General features: G+C 52.9%; 1 protein-coding gene and 1 long non-coding RNA gene across 8 annotated transcripts in view; one reads left to right on the top strand and one right to left on the bottom strand.

Moving 5' to 3' along the window:
* BAHCC1 (BAH domain and coiled-coil containing 1) overlaps positions 1 to 1,685 on the bottom strand; it is an 89,418-nt gene extending 87,733 nt beyond the window's left edge. For 6 of the 7 annotated variants that reach the window (XM_073311311.2, XM_073311317.2, XM_073311320.2 and 3 more), the window contains exons 1-2: positions 964 to 1,685; positions 308 to 623 (exon numbers count right to left, since the gene is read on the bottom strand). The gene's annotated coding sequence lies outside the window, so the exon portion shown is untranslated. The remainder of the gene's footprint in view (positions 1 to 307; positions 624 to 963) is intronic. The other variant, XM_073311321.2, reaches the window with a different exon arrangement.
* Positions 1,686 to 16,451: 14,766 nt separating this feature from the next.
* LOC140897801 (uncharacterized) lies at positions 16,452 to 17,916 on the top strand. The gene is made up of 3 exons (XR_012154812.1): positions 16,452 to 16,676; positions 16,960 to 17,144; positions 17,596 to 17,916. It is a non-coding gene; the product is annotated as an uncharacterized LOC140897801 (long non-coding RNA).
* The last annotated feature ends 61 nt before the right edge of the window (positions 17,917 to 17,977 follow it).

Here is a 17,977-nt window from a genome sequence, read left to right as displayed (position 1 = left end):
GCGAGCGGGCAGCGGAGAAAGCGGGGCTGGTTTTAAACCCCCTTTGTTGTGGTTTTTTTTTGGGGGGGGGGGGGTTAGGGTCGCCATGAAAGCTCCTTGAACTGCACCGGGGGAGGGGGAGTGGATGTAGAAGTGGACCAGGGCAAGGGGGCCAGTTTCCCCCTGGAATTCAGTCTCCATTCATTTAGGAATTAATGGGGGGGGGGATGGGGCAGAAGGAAATGCGGCAAAAAGACTGGAACAAAAAAAAAAGAAGAAGAAGAAGAAGAAGAAGAATGAAAAAGGCAAACAAGCCCAAAGCACCTACCGCCAGGTCGCCGCCTCCCGGGCCGGATCTGCGGGATAAGCCCAAATCCAGGGCAGGGCAGAGCCCGGGGCCGCTGGAGACCCCGAAGCCGGCGTGCGGCGCGGGCCGGCGGAACACGCCTCGGAGCAGGGCAATTTCTGGGGGATGCTGCTTTGATGCGTCCGCTCGCTCTCCCGAAAGCGGAAACTGCTGCTCTTGGGGGGTTTTGGTGCCGGATCCCGGATTTTTCCACGGCGGAGCTGGAAGCTGCGTCCTGGGGCCGGCTCGGCTGGGATTATTTTATGATTTTGCTCCGGTGCCAGGGTCCCCTGCCTGCCTGCGTGGAGTAAATCCGGTCAGTCAGCGCGCCCGGGGGGCTGGAGCCTCCCCAGTTACGGCCGGGGGACGCGCCTCGCTCCCCCACAGTGGGGCCGGGGGACACGCCGCAGAACAGGGATGGGAGAGAAGCGACAACATCGAATCTGTCCCCCCCGCTGCCGCTGCCTTTGCCGGGTGGGGGGGGGGCACGCGTGCAGCCCAGGCCCCCCTGCAAAGCTGAGCGGGGCTTTTCATTCATTGCCAACCCCCCCCCCCCAGCATCGCGAGGTGCGGGGCGCTGCCCCAGCCCGGCTCTGGCTGCCCGGGGTGCGGGGCGCTGCGCCGGGCACGGGACTTACCTGGCGGGGTTTGGGTTTTTTAGGGCCGAGTCGCATGTTCCCCCTTCCCCGGGAGAGGAGCGGAGCCGCCGCCGGCCGGGCCCTGCCTGGCGCGCGGCGCGGGCCGGGGTAACTCCCGTTTCTTCCTGCTCGTCCGCCTCGGCAAATGCAAACGGTGCGGCTGCGGCGCGCATCGCCCCGGCTACATGCCCCCCGGCTCCCCCGGCCCGGAGCTCGCGCCCTCGCCCTGGCAGCCGGCCGGGTCTGCTGGGATCAAGACAAAGTAACGTCCCCGCTGCAGCTGCAGAAGCCACCCGGGCTGGGGGGAGGGGAGAGGAAATCCCTACATCGCACCGCGCAAAACAAGAGGAGGAAACAGAGATTTGCTGCTCGGACTTCTGCACACACGAAAAGAAGAAGCGAAGGCAGGAGCCGGGACCCCCCACCCCGCTCCAGCGCCCGGCTCAGCTCGTTCCTCCCAGCCGCCGTTCCCCTCGGGGCTGGCGGTGCACCGGCCCCTCTTTCCCTGCTCTCGGGGCCCGCTGGATTTTCACCTTCCTTCCCTCACAGCGAGCTCCAGCGGTGCCCTGAGCGCGGCGGGGTTGGAGGCTCCGCTTTCTTAAAGGCGCCGGGCTCGCCTCAGCCTCCCGGGGCTCCTCTTGCCTGCTCCTCCTGGCAGGTCACTGGGGAGGCCAGGGACCTCCCTGGGGTGGGTGGCCCCCAGCCGCTGGAGCCAGCCCTGCCAGGGTCTCCCGCTCCCCTCCCTTGGACTGTGGGCAGCTGTGTAGCACCTAGGGGCCCCGGCCAGATCTGGTGGTACAGGGCGCTGCACATACATGGAGCCAGATACAACCCCCCCCCCCACACACACACGCTTAGCTATGCCCCCGTGTAGACCCAGCCAGGCCCCTGGAATAGTGCTTTGGTCACATCTGCACCAGCAGGAACACCGCCTTCGGTGGGTGCAGGACGCGACTGCACTAGGGAGCTCTGCGGCAGACAGAGGCCTAAAGCCCCATCCTGCCATAGACCCTTGCAGGGTCAGTGACCCAGGGCCCTCCAGTAAACCCCCTGGAGGCCCGTGAGTCATTTGCAGGATCAGGGCCTAGACAAGGCAGGTACATGGTGGGAGGTGGGCAGCATTATCGCTTGTGTGGCTGGGCAGTCCAGGTGCAGAGAGACTAAGGGACTTGCCCAAGTGCACACAGGGAGTCTGTGGCAGAGCCAAGAATCCAACTGAGTCCCAGACCAGTGCCTTTACCACAGGCACCACAGTCTTTGTCTCCCTCCTCCTTTGTACAGAAACCAAGTAGCTCTGCATTGGACCCCTCTGTGCAACTTTAACAGTGCAAACTTTTTCCCTGTGGGGCCAGTTTCTATGGCACTCCCTGCTTGATGCCGGGGGCCAGCCCGACACTGGGTGTGGTCTGAGACACAAGTAAACACGGTGCTGGGCCCAAAGCACTTACCACTGAAAAGACAGACAAGGTCATACAGAGAATCTTTAGGTGCCAGTTGTGCAAACAGACCCATGAGGGCAGCCCCCTGTGCCTACATGTATGCGTCTGGCAGTTTATTAATTTACTATAATTTATTCTATTATAATTATATTTTATTATTATATTATATATTAATTATCTGGCAGCTTAAATATATTTTCCTTTTGTGACATCATAGAAAAAGTGAGATCTGGATTCTGATTTCACTTACACTGCTGTAAACAAGGAGTAACTTGAAGACAATGAAGTGAGGCTGGTGTGAAAGCAGCTTGAGATAAGAATCAGGCCCTGAGTCTTTAAGGGGGTTGTTTATTGCCACTGCAGGGACACAGAGAGCAGGGAGCATTTAGTTAGAGTGCAGTGGCTTTGGGGCAGAGACCTCCTCTTTGTACTCACTTGTAAAGCATCCAGCGCACAGGCAGAGCTAGAGAAATAACAATAAGCACAACAAAACCTTTCTAATTCTCACTTGGCTAATCCACAAGCCCCAATTAATTCTGACAAAACATCCCATCTAGTCTCCCTGCTTCTCAGCAAGGATTTCACAGAGCTAGTCCAAGTCACCAGGGAAGGATCCAGAGCAGAATCCAAATGTCCCCGTCTCATAACTCCAAGCATTTTATCTGAATCACTAAGCCCTTTCCTCTTAATAGTAGAGAGGCCTGGTATTACTCAGAGTGCACGACTTTTATTCTGCGGTTGGGATGCAGCATCCTGGGTGATTTTATTGTAGGCTTTTAAAATTATTCTCATTGTGCTTACTTGCTAATTTGCAAATCTGGTGGTCTGCGACACTGAATGAGTTTCTGCTCTGGATGCTTCATCAGTTTTCCACTGCCAGGGTTTAGTCTCTTTCCGAGGTGATAGGAAACATCTCCTTCCCACTGGGACTCACCGGAGCCCTGGCCATTCTTATAAAAAGGGGTGGTTAGAATAAAAGCTGCACGCGTTTGGTAAAGGTGTCATGTAAAGGGAGGAAATTTAAACTCGGGGCAGAGGGGTGAGTAGAAGAGAGCGAGAATGCCAAGGTACAAGCTTCATGTGAGTCCTCTAAGCCAAAATAGTGCAAGGCCCAACCCAGCCAGGTGTCTGATAAGCAATCAGCCTCTCCTTTGCACAGTGCCTGGAAGGGAAGGGCAGGTCTCCTGGCATTCAGGCTTCCCACTAATTTCAGATTCACAGAATGAATGAGTTTTATCTCTGCACCCAAGGCTATGTGTGATCAAGGCTTGTATTGACCCTCAGTGGGACTGGAGGCCATGGTGAGTCTTAAGCACAATGCTGCTCCGGAGGGCTGTTGAGCAGGTGATTAGAGTGACAGTAACTAGTTACAAGTAATCAGATTAGTATTCAAAATATGTAACCCTGTGACACACTCCGATCCCTTCACCCACCAAAGGGGAGTGTGGATTCCTCTGTCCTGCCCCACACTAACGGGGTTTGTGGGCATCAGGGAACTTAGTATGGAAGACTGTAGTCTCACTGTGCATCATGGGTGCGTCACGCCTTCAAAGCCCTGCACATCTTCCCCTAGCCAACATTTCAGACCTCACCTTCCATCGCATCTCCTTCCACCCTGCCATGCCCATCTCTGTGTTTTCTTCAAGGCAGCTCCCTGTGCATGGACTGGCCTCTATTCTGGGCCACTTTCTAGTGTAGCAAAGTTATCTATCTATCTATCCACCCCCACTACACGTACATACGTACACTGTGTAGATCTATACATGTACTCATCCATGCCACGTATATTCTGCCATCTTTCAGGTGCAGGGTGGGAGTGAAGTGGACAAAACAGCCCCACATGAGAAGGAGGGATATTAGGAAAAACTTTTTCCCTAGGAGGGTGGTGAAGCACTGGAATGCGTTACCTAGGAAGGTGGTGGAATCTCCTTCCTTTGAGGTTTTTAAGGTCAGGCTTGACAAAGCCCTGGCTGGGATGATTTAGTTGGGGATTGGTCCTGCTTTGAGCAGAGGGTTGGACTAGATGACCTCCTGAGGTCCCTTCCAACCCTGATATTCTATGATTCTACGAGGGGAGTTTGAGTCAAGGACACCAGGACCTGCTGCAGAATCTTAACATCCATGCCCAAGAGACAGGGCCCTGGTTGTAAGGCCTCACCCCAACGCCCTCACTGAGTAAGCTGTGTGCTCCTTGATAAATTCCCTGAAGAAAGAAGGAGGGGTGAGCAGACCCTAGGTTTGGACCTGTGGTTCTAGAGAATCTGATATGCTGGAGCTCATCTGACGAAGCCATCCTCTCTAGGATTCATTTTCCATCCAGACTTAAAAAGGCTGACAAAGATCAGGAGGGAGCACATGAGGAGCAATAGAGGATGCATGTTCTGGTCTTGAAAGCACACGGCTGGGAGTCAGGAGGTCTGGTTTCTAATCCTGGATATACAGCTTTCTCAGCTATGGGGATACCCCTGGTGGGGACACACAAGAGACATGGAGAGGATTATTTCTTTTCTTTGCAGGGAGGTGATGTCTCTCATTACACAGCTCAGAGTTGCATTGCAAACTCACATCACATTGCAAAGACGTATCTAATTTGCTGTCCACTTTCACCCCAAGGTCTCTCTCTTTCTGTTTCCCCCTCTCAGGTACACGCACATCTATGGCATCAGGTGCAATCCGATGCAGTCCAAAGGCCGATGAAAGACTCAGCCAGGTAGCTGTGATTGAGTAGATCCAGGAAAGCTGCATGAAACTCATGAAAGGCACGAGAAGCCCCCCCATTACCGTCTACAGTTCAAACACTGTGTGAGAAAGTGAGATATGTATATAGGATTATGAATGCTTTGCCACATTGCATTTAGTTTTCTGGTTAGCCCTGGGAGGGGCTGCAGGAAAGCAATCCGCAACTGTTGCATGTGGTGTCTGCACTGACAATCCAGTGTGTTGTACAGAATGCAGGTGAACTGTCACTTAGCCGTCTCTGTAACAGCAAAAGGGGCCTGCTCCTGCGAATACTTACACAACAGGACCTGAGCCAAAGCCCACCGAAGTGAAGGGGAATTTTTCTCTTGACCAACTTTGGATCAGGCCCCCAGTCTTCTAATTGTCCATAAACATTTCCAGTTGGATGTCTGCTTCCCGTGGCTTGTAGCGTCCATTCTGGCAGGGTCTGTGGTTTGGTTTGTGAGCGTTTTTCTTTTTGGGAGAGGTGAAGGGGAGAGACAGAGCGCATCAGCTCAGGCTGTAGTCCTGAGAAAAAAGGAACCAACTTAACTCCTATGAGCCCTTTCCATTGTCTCAGATGTGTTAATAATCGGTTTTGCTAATGCAATTGCTACGATGATGCGAAAATCCTACTGGAAAATGTATTAGAGCAATTATCCTTCTTACTGCCGCAGCCTGGTGTAGCATTAATATTCAATTTTGATGTGGAAGTCCTATTATGTTAATGACTTTTGTGACAAAAGTCGTTAACGTGAGACTTTTTCTATGGTGCAGTATTAGCCGGGGTTGAATCTGCACGTGATGCCAAGTACATCTAACAAGATCAAACAGAAACTTTTGACAATGCCACATAGTCCCGTCGCATATCCCGAGTGCGTTCGCGAGAGCTGCCATTGCTGGGCTCCGACGGGAAAGGCGATGCACTGCAAAGTCTATAAAATGACAAGACAGAGCCCTTTCTAGCAACAGGCCTTGTGCTTCAGAACCACAGCCTGTCATAAGAATCTAAAATAAAGCTGGTTTGTCGTAGCACGGTGATTACAGAAATCGCCTGGCCGGACATACAGGAGGGCAGCTAGTGCAGAGCTCTCTGGACCAGACTGCACAACCCCCTCCCTCATGACAAGGTACGTCATTCATTTTAGACCCAAATTTGCCTGTGTCCCGTGTAAAGCTGCGGCTGTCTCACTGGACATGACTGTAAATTACACATGGCAGAAACGCTGAATCGGGAAAGTGGGTTAAAGAAAACGTTATAGCCATTCAAGCAGCGAAGCTGGCGTCGTTGCCCGCTCTCTCCTCTGCTCTCCTGCCAGGCGATTTTTTTGTTGTGTCCCTTGCCGTGAGTCTCCATCAGACAGGTGAAAGGTCAGAGCTGCCCCAGGAGGTCTCGGAAGGTTGAGCGAGGCAATGTCCCTGATCCATTATTCCTGCTCGGGCCCTTTTCATTTAGAAACTGAGCCACATCCCCTTTCTGAAGGAGCAGAGCAGACCCATAAGGTTGGTAAGATAAAGTGCTATCTGCTAATGTCTCCGGAGGTGTGAACTGCACTGACTCAGCCCAAAGGACTAAGCGGAAACACAGAGCTGAAGATGCTCAAAAGCCAAGACTACAAATGAGTTCAAGAGACACCTTCATTTGTTTCTGGGTGTGAGGACCTGGCGAGAAAGCAGGAGGGCTGGATTACAGTGCATTTTAAAGGGTCGGAACATTCAGCCCATGGCATTTCCCTCTTCCTGAAATGCAGGTTCTTCCTTCGCTTTTAAAGGATCCAAAGGAGCAACCATGCTCTGACCCCTCTGAGCAGACGGTTCTGTCTGTCTGTCACATTTCCAAAGTGCCGAACGCCCACCACATCTCCTCTCTGCACACAGATCCCCATGCGCAGTGCGATCTGGGCAGATGGGACAGTCAGTTCCCCGCCTCACTGCCTGGCGTAGCTGTTGGGACTTCCTTCTGCTCTGAGGATTTTGGGGATGGCTGGCAAATAGGTGGGAGGGAGGAATGGATGTGTGTCATCGCCAGGCAGCCCCTGCTCTGACAAAGGAAAGAAAACACAAAGCCTGTTGTCAAATCCTGTTTCCACAGGCACTGAGCTGCACTCATTTCTGCCGGGTGACCTTGGCCTAGACACCCTGTGCTGTGCTGGGAGAAGGAAAACCCGGAGCTGATCTGCAGCCCAGTCTCTGCAGCCCTCTTGGTTCCGGAGCAGGGCCATGGCGGGGAACAAAAGGAAAATAATGTAACTAACATGAAAGATAGACCACAAAACAACACAAGTGGATCTCTGCAATAAACAGCAGGGTTCCCCCAAGTGACATCCCCCTCCTGTTGCTTACTGCCTTCTCTCCCCATCTCGGCTTCTCTCATTCTTTGTATCCCCTGTATGATAGAGGCTTCCTTCTGAGAGGCTAAAGTTAAGGGGGTTGAAGATGCTCTCAGAATCACCCTCTTCCCGATCTGATTCCTTTCACCAGGGCCTCACCCCACACATCCTTATTTACATCTGTGAAAATCAGTGCACCCACTTTGCATTCCATTTCCACAGGTGTGAGCGACGAGAGAAGGTGCCAGGGGCAAGACTGAGCCCCTGGACTATGTGTGTCTGAAGCCATATGCATGCACATGGGACTGTCAACATAATGACAAATAATGTTTTCTGGAAGGAAAATGCCTTTTTGGGGAGGGAAGGGAAAACGTACCTAGTTATGCATGAAGTTCCCAAGCCTGAGTGGGGAATAAAGGCCAGTCAGTAAAATGAAACGTGAGGTGTGCAGACCTTCATTTGCAAAGGAAGAATTTGGCAGTGCAAACAATCAGGACTTTTTGTTTGTGGGGTGGAGGGATGGAAGGTAGAAAGACACATGAGCGCTTTCTCAAGGAGGGGTTTTGCAAAGGCTCCTGGCGAAGGGTAGCATTAAAGCCATGGTCAAAGGAAGGTCTATTCCATAACTAGGGCCCTACCAAATTCATGGCCATGAAAAACGCGTCATGGACTATGAAATCTGGTGTCCCCCCCATGAAATCTGGTATTTTGTGTGCTTTTACTCTATACTATACAGATTTCACGGGGGGAGACCAGCGTATAGCAAATTGGGGGTCCTGACCCAAAAAGGAGTTTCAGGGGGGTCACAAGGTTATTTTAGGGGGCTCCCAGTATTGCCACCCTTACTGAGCTGGGCAGCTGGAGAGCAGCGGCTGTTGGCTGGATGCCCAGCTCTGCAGGCAGCCCCTCGCCAGCAGCAGTGCAGAAGTAAGGGTGGCAACACAATACCATGCCACTCTGAATTCTGCGCTGCTGCCTTCAGAGCTGGGCGGACGGAGCGTGGCGGCTGCTGACTGAGGGCCCAGCTCTGCAGACAGCACCATACCAGGCCACCCTTACTTCTGTGATGCTGCTGCTGGCGGGGGCTCTGCCTTCAGAGCTGGGCTCCCCGCCAGCAGCCGCTGCGTTCCAGTTGCCCAGCTCTGAAGGCAGCACCTGACCAGCAGCAGCGCAGAAGTAAGAGTGGCCGTACCGCAACCCCCCCTACAATAACCTTCTGACCCCCCCATAACTCCTTTTTGAGTCAAGATCCCGACAATTACAACACTGTGAAATTTCAGATTTAAATAGCTGAAATCATGAAATTTACAATTTTTAAAATCCTATGACTGTGAAATTGACCAAAAATGGACAGTGAATTTGGTAGGGTCATATCCATAACTTTGTTTTTCATTTGCTAGCAGGGGTCAGGTTCTACCTTCTTGCACTGATTGGGGGATTCAGAAAAAGTTAACCTGGGGGCTCTGATCAAAATGAAAAGAAAAGCAGCCAATGCCGCAGGGAAGAATCAAACATTCTGCAGCACCATTCCGGCCAGGTGCTCACAGCTCCTCCGGTAACAGTCTGCTGAGTTAGATATGATCAGAATCCCAAAGGGCAGAGGGGGAAGCCGAGACACAGACAGGTGAAGAGACAGACCCAAGACTGCTGAGCGCCCAGTTTCACCCATCCGTACTCAGGCTGAGTGGCATGTTACTCCTCCCCAAGGGATGGTGCAAAGCAGTATGAATAAGGAGGGCAGAATTGGTCCGAGAGCTAGGACTATCACCCAGGCATCCTGACTGCCAGTCGCCTGGTCTAACATTCTCTCCCATTGCACGGGGGTAACAGTTTGGCATTCTGGCTGTAGCATTTCTTCTATTCTAGTTTCCTGTCATCCAGCAATTTTGTAGTTCCGTCAGGGTTAATTGTGCTAGACTCAGGAAATTTTGTTAGATATCAGCACCAAGATTTCTGTCTTTCTGCCCATGAGTTTGTGTTGCTGAGCCTGACAATTGTGCTAGACCCAGGCCAGTTGGGTACAGCAGAGTAGTCTTATTGGGATCCAGGAAGTGGGCGGGCAAAGCCCACCCACTGCTAAAAGATTCCCCCCAGCCATATTGGGACCCAGCCGAGGGCAGATCTACTGGCCACTGAATAAACCGTTTTCTGTTCCCTGAGTGAGGAGAGCAGGGGCTACGCTAGAGCAATCAGGAACCTGCTAGAACCAGTTAAGACAGGCGAGCTAATTAAGACACCTGGAGCCAATTAAGAACATACTAGAATCAATCATGGCAGGTAGACTAATCAGGACACCTGGTTTAAAAAGGACCTCCCGTCAGTTAGTGGAGGGCCTGCAAGGAGTGAGAAGGTGTGCTGCTGGAGGACTGAGGAGTACAAGCGTGATCAGGCTTCAGGAGGAAGATCCTGCTGTGAGGATAAAGAAGGTGCTGGGGGAGGCCTTGGGGAAGTAGCCCAGGGCGTTGTAGCTGTCACACAGCTGTTCCAGGAGACACTGTAGACAGCTGCAATCCACAGGGCCCTGGTCTGGAACCCAGAGTGGAGGGTGGGCCCGGGTTCCCCCCCCCCTCCTCTCTATCTGATATAAGAGGAGTTGACCTGGACTGTGGGTCCCACCAGAGGGGAAGGTCTCTGGCCTGTCCCCTGACCCATTAGGTGGGCCAGCAGAGACTGTGGGGATTGTTCTCCTCCTTTTCCCCATGCTGGCCAGTGATGAGGTTAGCTGAGTGAATGGCAGGTGTGAGCCACTGGCAAAAGTGGCCAAACTGAGGGCTGCCATGAATCTCTGAGGTGAGCAAATCTGCCAATAAGTGCAGGACCCACCAAGGAAGAGGAGGAACTTTGTCACACAATGCATTTTGCATGTGCTGTGGTGTTCCAGCAATGTGAGGATGGATCCCTTGAATCCAGTGGGAGTTTTTATTTTAGCAAGTTATTTGCTATTTGTACTGGGTTGTTTTTTTTTTCTTTTTTTCGTAACCCATTTGACTGTGCACAGTAAGGAGGGCTCATCCACACATTCCTGAACCGAAATATCAAAGCAAATGACCACAATGAGCCACTCATTAATTGTGATCCATTATCAGTTACGAAATCATCTGGAATTACCTGGCCAGCAAAATACGATTGACAGTGTCTTACCCGGCTACTTGATGTGTTGTGCAACAGCTCAGACAAAAACCCCAGTGAGGCAGTAACCTATTAACAAGAGTTAATCTTTCCACCAGCTCATCAGCATTGATTATTACTTTTGTTCCCCTAGCACCTGCAGCTCCCACCCAAGGTCCGGGCCCCAATGTGCTCGGGGCCGTGGAGCACTGTTCCTACCGGGTGGACTCGTTCAGATCTCTTGGCTCTATTCAAATCCTTACACTATTGCTTCCATTCCAGCAACCATCCCGCTAAGCCAGTTGCCTGGTACCTGAATTCACTGAAAAGCATCTGCCATTTGGTCAGGTTCAGTTGTTATTGATGGAGGAGAACTCTGGGCTATTGTGGTAGGCAAATGAACCTGAATTTGGGGCAGTCTCTCCAGAAACAGGAATGCTGAGCTCTGGGGCTGCCAGGGATGACCAAACACTGACCTGGCATAACTGGACACAACAACGCTGATGTCGGCAGGGTAGCCGCCTCTTGTGGGTTTAGCCCAGAGCCTCCTCGCCCATTTCTGACATTTAAGGCAGAGGCAGGTCTGAACATAGGAGTTTGATATCAGAAGGCATGTGGGCTCTGGGGGCTAATGATCAATTCTCTGCACTGCCCTGAGGAAGAGAGGCCAGGCTGCTCGGCCTGATCTCCTGCTCCCTGGATCTGCAGGGGGAAGAAAGCACTGAGGAGGCGTCTCCCCTCCCTCCCTGAAGGAGGGGGAGAAGAAACTCTGTGCATGTCCAACAGCCTCCATGAGTGTCTCGCTCCCACGGCAGCCCAAGAAGACACTCAGCACTTCGCCGGATTGGAGTGCATGCTGTGGAGAAGGTCTCAGGGATTCAGGAACCCTTTCCCATAGGGGCAGTGAGATGCAGGTATGAGAATCCCAAAGTGAAACCCAGGGGCAGAGCCGTGTAACCTGGGGAGATGCATGATTTGGAACCAGAGCAGCAGAAGGTGAAACAATGCAGCAGAGCACTGCAGGGATCTGGGCTAGGGTTCTCCTGCAGCTCTGCAGGCACAGACGGGTCCCTGGGCGGGTGAGGGGATCCCTGCAAGGAAAGTTGGGCAGCAGAAGAATGCAGGTGGAGAAGGTGCTGTCGAGCAGTAACTCTGGCGGGCCAGGGGAGCCTGACTCTTCCATGCTGGACCTTGAAATCTCTATGTCTACGTCCTGATTTATTACCAGCTCAGTCAGTATGACATTAATTATATTCTGCAACATCAAAAGGTTTTCACTTGTAGATCCACTAAACAGAGGGCTTTTCTTCCCAATGCCATGGGGCAATTTTTCCTATCAATGTCGATTTCAGTTTTGCCCCCGAGTTAAATGCAAACTGCTGACTCTGGGATTTTTTGCTACCTCTCTGTGTTGTCTCCTGTCCCTCTCGCTCCCTCTTCCACTGCAGCTTGTATTCCTCCAAGCAGGCACTCCCACCTGCAGGCTTCAGTGGCAGCTCACACAGACAAAGACCAGGGGCAAAATCCTGGCCCCATTCGAATGAATGGCAAACGTCCAATTAAAAAAGGAGGACTTGTGGCACCTTAGAGACTAACCAATTTATTTGAACATAAGCTTTCGTGAGCTACAACTCACTTCGTCGGCTTATGCTCAAATAAATTGGTTTGTCTCTAAGGTGCCACAAGTCCTCCTTTTCTTTTTGCGAATACAGACTAACACGGCTGTTACTGAAACGTCCAATTGACTCGCAGGGGGCCAGGATTCCACTTCACTCTGCTCAAGGCCTGAGCCTGTGGTCATGAGCCAGGCAGGGTGTAAAATCTTTCCTACCACTTCTCCTTCTGCCTGCTCCAAGTCACCAGGGGCTGGGGGGTTTCACACTTGCCTTTGCTAAGGCTCCATGCCCTCACCCCCCACCCAGATGTCTCCCAAGCCCGGTGCTGTGCTTTAGGGGAGAGGGGAGTTTTGCACCCTGATTCTTGGGGGATAATTCACGACCCAGTGGGCACCTGACCCTCTCCTGGTTGGGGATCTTATCAGGAAAGAATTTACATATGCTTTCCTCCTTCTGATGCCACCTTGATTAGCTACCGCGGCAAAGCAACAGCACCCAGTCTTGTCACCACAACCCTGCCATGTGCGCCAAGACTCCTTGACAAATTCCCCAGTAGACTCATTTTATAATAAGCTCTCTTCTTCTCTCTCTAGGTGAATTCATGTATTGATCTGATTGAAGCCCTTCCCGCCCTGTATCCCCACACCTGCACTCTGGGCGGTGGCGTCAGGCGAACGACACCGATGACCTCAGAAGCATGCACTAGAAATACCCGGTACCCTGGTGCGCGGCACTTCACACCCAGAACGGCTCGTAGTGCGTTACCGGGCTACACTTCCATCCCGGGGCCCTGACCACCTTGCAGTAACTACCAGCAGAGGACGCCACGTGTCGCCTTCGGCCTGGTCGCTCTGTGGTGATTTTGCAGAGTGTGGGTGAATTCCATGAGCTTTAAAGCAACGTGCTGGGCAAGCTCCCGACAGGCCTTCCTGGCCTCGTCTTCATGGCAGCAGGACAGGCACCTACGGTCACTAGCGGTTTTACCTCTGTGCTGTCTGGCCCTGATCAGAGCAGGGGTGGGCAGCATGATGGGAACGAATCCCAAGTCCTGCTACGCTTGTTCGCACAGTAGGGGGATATGCAAAATAACCCCCCCATACATGGACACAGCCATTCTGCAGAAAGGCAGGCAGGGAGATCTCTCATCATTCCGGGTGGAGCTGTCATGACACTTCTCCAGGCTTGGATTAGGAGAAAACAAGGCCCCCGCAGATCAGCAAACAATATCTCACCGGTTGCAGATTTACATACATGAATGGAAATGCCTTGCCGGCCCTCATCGCGGACTGAGGGGTAGGCCTGGATTTGACACTGACCGTTCTGGAGCACTGAAAGGGACTTCAAAAGTCAAACACAGGAGTCAGGCTTTGTCTGCAGTGGTAAAGATTACATTGACCTTCACCTTTTTAGCAACGGGCTCATTTCAAACAGCAGTAATTTACAGACACGATCCTAGGGAGCATTAGCTTTGCCTGGGCCGTACAAGTGCAATAGGCAGCCATGCATGGCATGCGCTCACTCGATGTGTCTTGATAATGTTCTAGCCGTTTGGGAAGCAGTGCGTTTCAGCCTGCTCCAGGGAGACGTACTACCCCTAGCCAAGAAGCCATTGCAACCAAGGGTGGCTCATAATTTGGGGTGCCTCATTTTCGAAGAGCCGGCTTGGGATGCCTGGAAAGAGCCTGGTTTCCTGAGGGGACCCGCTCAGCACTTTCTGAAAAGCAGGTCCCTTTGAAATGTCTCAGGATGAGGCCCCACAAATGGAGGCCTCAGCAGTTGCCAGTCACTCCTGAGAATCTTGCCCCAGGAAAATATTCAAATCCTTAACTTTGCAAGGATTGGTCCTGCTGTGAGCAGGGGGTGGGACGAGATGACCTCCTGAGGTCCCTTCCGACCCTGAGAGTCTGTGATTCTATGAATGCGAAGCGAAATCCCGCCTGTTCGCTAGCAGGGCCTGGAGTCCCTATGCTGGGCGCAGCTGTCCTTTAGCAGCAATTTGCAGCACAAAAGCTGTGAAACAAGGTGATGTTCAAAAGTATCCGCAAGAACAAAACACCCTGGACATTTATTTGAACCACCAAGGGCCTGATCCTGGCCCACTCACCTCAATAACGTCTCAGTCCAATTACCCCACTCCCAGAGCAGACCCATAGGGGTTTGAGTAGGACTTAAATGATGTCTAGGCCTCTGCCGAGGGGAGTTTTGCCCACAGTGTATGAACGGAACTGTGACGAAGCGGGACTGTTCTTAATGTTTCCTCTGAATAGTGTGGGGGTGCCTCAGTTTCCCCTATGCAGTTCTTAAGTAGCTAGGTGGTGGGGTAAGGGTGTATGATCATTGCAGAGCCCTAGAGGGCAGGTGTGTGCAGGCATCTGGACATAGAGAATGGCCGACACCCTGTTTCCTGGCAACTGATGGCCTGGCCCTTCCCCCCTGCAAGGTGAGAGCTAAAGGGTTGAAAACAAAGAGATCAGGTGCCCTTCTGGCCTGGGACAGGGACAAAGCCCAGAGGAGGAGGGGCTGGAGAGAGTTTGTCAGTTTGAGGCTGGCTGGGGACATGGAGTGAAGGGCAGAAGGTGTTGTCTGGCTCACTGCCCCCCAGAGTGGACCCAGCTGAGGGGTCCTGTTCTCCGCACCTACAAGCTCTGTTTTAGACCATATTCCTGTCGTCTAATAAACCTCTGTTTTACTGGCTGGCTGAGAGTCACATCTGACTGAGGAATCATGGAATCATAGAATATCAGGGTTGGAAGGGACCTCAGAGGTCATCTAGTCCAACCCCCTGCTCAAAGCAGGACCAATCCCCAATTTTTGCCCCAGATCCCTAAATGGCCCCCTCAAGGATTGAACTCACAACCCTGGGTTTAGCAGGCCAATGCTCAAACCACTGAGCTATCGAGTTGGGGGGCAGGACCCTCTGGCTTCCCTAGGACCCCACCTGGGCGGACTCGCTGTGGGAAGCGCACGGAGGGGCAGAGGATGCTGAATGCTCCGAGGTCAGACCCAGGAAGGTGGAAGCCGTGTGAGCTGTTTGCCCTGGGGACAGTCTGCTCCCAGAGAGGAGACTTCCCCAGAGTCCCGCCTGCCTTCGTAGGGAGCAGTTCCAGAGCATTGGCTGGGGACTCCGTGACAGGAACACAAGCTCATTTTCAGTTGCATGCTCAGGTCTCTTTGCACGTGGAATTGCCCACTGCAAGCCAGGTTCTGAGCGCTGAACATTTAGCCCTAAAGGACTTTTCCCAACAGAGATGCTACTCAAAACCAGTAGCGAGACGTGGGCTGCCTTACCTTGCAAAGTCATTCCACCGAGACCCTCACAGCGTTCCAGCCGCTCCAGAAAGGGGCCATCCTGTCTAGGCATCCACTCTGCAGATCTCCCACCCTATAGTGCGCCTGCCCAAAGAACAGCTGTCCAAACTAAGGTCATTTGAAAACTTGGACCAGTCTTTGAGCCAGAGCCCAGGGTCCTTACCCAGTGCACAGACCAAGTCCCTCCTTTGGCAAACTCCTAGTGAAGTCAGGGGTTGAAGGGTCCTGCAATGAACTCTGCAGTCACAGACCCCACAGCCCTCCCTGACCCCGATGAGGCCTATACAGTTGAGCTCCCTGCAGGATTAGGCTTTAGCAAGAAGTTGGCCTCCACAATGTAACTCTTATTCCTGTCATATAGAGAGCAGCTCACGTTTGGGTGAGGGACCCGATGCGACTTTAGATTGACACGGCTGATCAGACTGTGGTTGACTTTAATTCACTGGCACGCTGTGTTTATATTGGGGTTTCACCGTGACAAAGCACGATCTCCTGCAGATGCCACAGCCCTGAACTTTACTTCCCTACCCCTGCCTCTATCTGGCATAAAATATGATCTTGCTAAAACTGAGCTTTCTGGGCCTCTAAGGCCGATGGCAGGATGGGGGCCCGACCCAAGTGGGGGAATCTCACAGAACAGGCAAAACAGACAAGAGTCACCCAACCCAACGAGATCTCTTCGTCTGGATGGATTCCCTTTCACATCCGCTCGCCCTAGGGAAGGCTGCTGTACAAGTTCTGTGCTTTGCTCACCCTCTGCGGCCTACAGTTCATCATTATGCCTTGGCTGGATGGGATACATATCACATTTATGCCATAGTCTATACTGACTGCCAGGTAATTGCTCCAGGAGGCCATTGCTCGAAGACTGCAATTTTTTTTTAATTACAGCAAGTAAAGGCCATCGATATAGAACTGGACAGATCTGTTTTTAATGAGATGCAACCTCCTGCTGGTTCAGAGGTTGCCTCCTTCGGGGCTGACCCGGGAAGGCTGGGTTTCATTGTCAGACATGTCAGAGAAGTGTCACGGGTTTAACCTTCTGAGACAGAGGGTCACATTTCCAGCCTTGTGATTGGGTCACCGAACCGGCACCGTTGTCACCTTGTCTGGCTGCCAGAGGCAGAAACTTTCCTTTGCGGCACTGAGCTTTTCCTCTTCCGTGGAGCCTCATTTACGTTCTTTATGGAGTGGTGAGTGGAGGCGAGCCCCCCGCCCCCGCACTCGGCTCTCTAGCTCGGCCCTGTGATTAATGCTGACGTACATTCCACTTTTTATTAGGGAGTTGTCTGTTGCAGGCAAACATCTTGAGTGTTGCTGCTCAGAGGGTGTAATAGAGAGAGTGTCTGACACAGGCAGGGCTGGGGGCTGAGCCGCTGCGGTTCTGCCTTATAAGACATCCCCTCCTCGCCTAGTTTTCCTTGACTCTGCTCGGCTGGGCACCAAGCTGCCTTGTTAAACGCTTTCTGCTCCTAGACCTCAGCCGGAAGACCCAACCAACCTCCTGGGGCAGATGCGCCAGGCTCAGACCTCAGTTGTGCCAGCCATGCCCATTCGGCTGAGCACCGGGCAGCCTGGACTCCTCCAGACTTCAGCCTCACAACCGACAGAGCAGCCTGGGCTATGCACGAGCCTAGAGCCAGCACATAGTGGAATGGGAGGTGAGTGGGAGCGCGGCACTTAAGGCCCAGAGCACAGAGCTGATTCCACTCAACTTTAATTCAGTGTGAATCTGGAGTGACTCCTCTGAAGCCGCCCAGGGTTACCCTGTGACTGACAAGTTATCGCCCACTGATGGAAAGTGCTGGATCAGAGCTAAGTGTTTATTCTCATGATAATTACTACCCTGGAGTGGAGCAGGGGGACGTGTCTCAGCCACACATGCCCAGAGGGCCAGGCCTGGGACACTGAGCCCTGACTGCGAAGCCCTGACTTAGCCATGGCCCTGCAAGCTATTCCGTAGGGCAGAACCTGTCTGTCTGCCCACACCCTCCCTGAAATCCAGGGAGCTCCAGCCAGGAGTTAACAGCTTGCAGGATCGGGGCCCGTGGTCACAACACTGTGAACTGAATTTCCTCCTCTCCCTGCCCCCACTCCCGCCTCCTCACACAGAAGAGAAATAAACCGGCCCGGTCACCCCCCAGCTGGCACGGAGGGCATTCACTACCAAGAGATCCTGCAGACGGGATTCAGGAGAAGCAAGAAGCCATTTTTGTGCAGTTGTCGAACGCTCCCGTTCCCAGGTGACTCCCTGTCATGTGGCACGTGCCACGGGGGATCCCAGCTGGGTTGTGGGGAGGGGCTGTGGTGGGCCCCAATGGCTGCGACTGTTGCGCTGTCCTGGGGCGGAGGGGCCTGGGGTGTTGAAGCGGGGTGTACGGCTGGGAGGCTGCAGCAGGCAGTGGACTGAGGTGGTCTGGGCCTTGCGGTGGTCGGTGGGGTCTGGGCCTTGTGGGGGTCTGGGCCTTGCGGGGGTCGGTGGGGGTCTGGGCCT

Source organism: Lepidochelys kempii, chromosome 14 (genome assembly GCF_965140285.1).
Source record: "Lepidochelys kempii isolate rLepKem1 chromosome 14, rLepKem1.hap1, whole genome shotgun sequence".
NCBI lineage: Eukaryota > Metazoa > Chordata > Testudines > Cheloniidae > Lepidochelys > Lepidochelys kempii.
The sequence above is the reverse complement of the archived record's forward strand: the minus strand, read 5'-3'. Positions and strand labels throughout refer to the sequence as shown.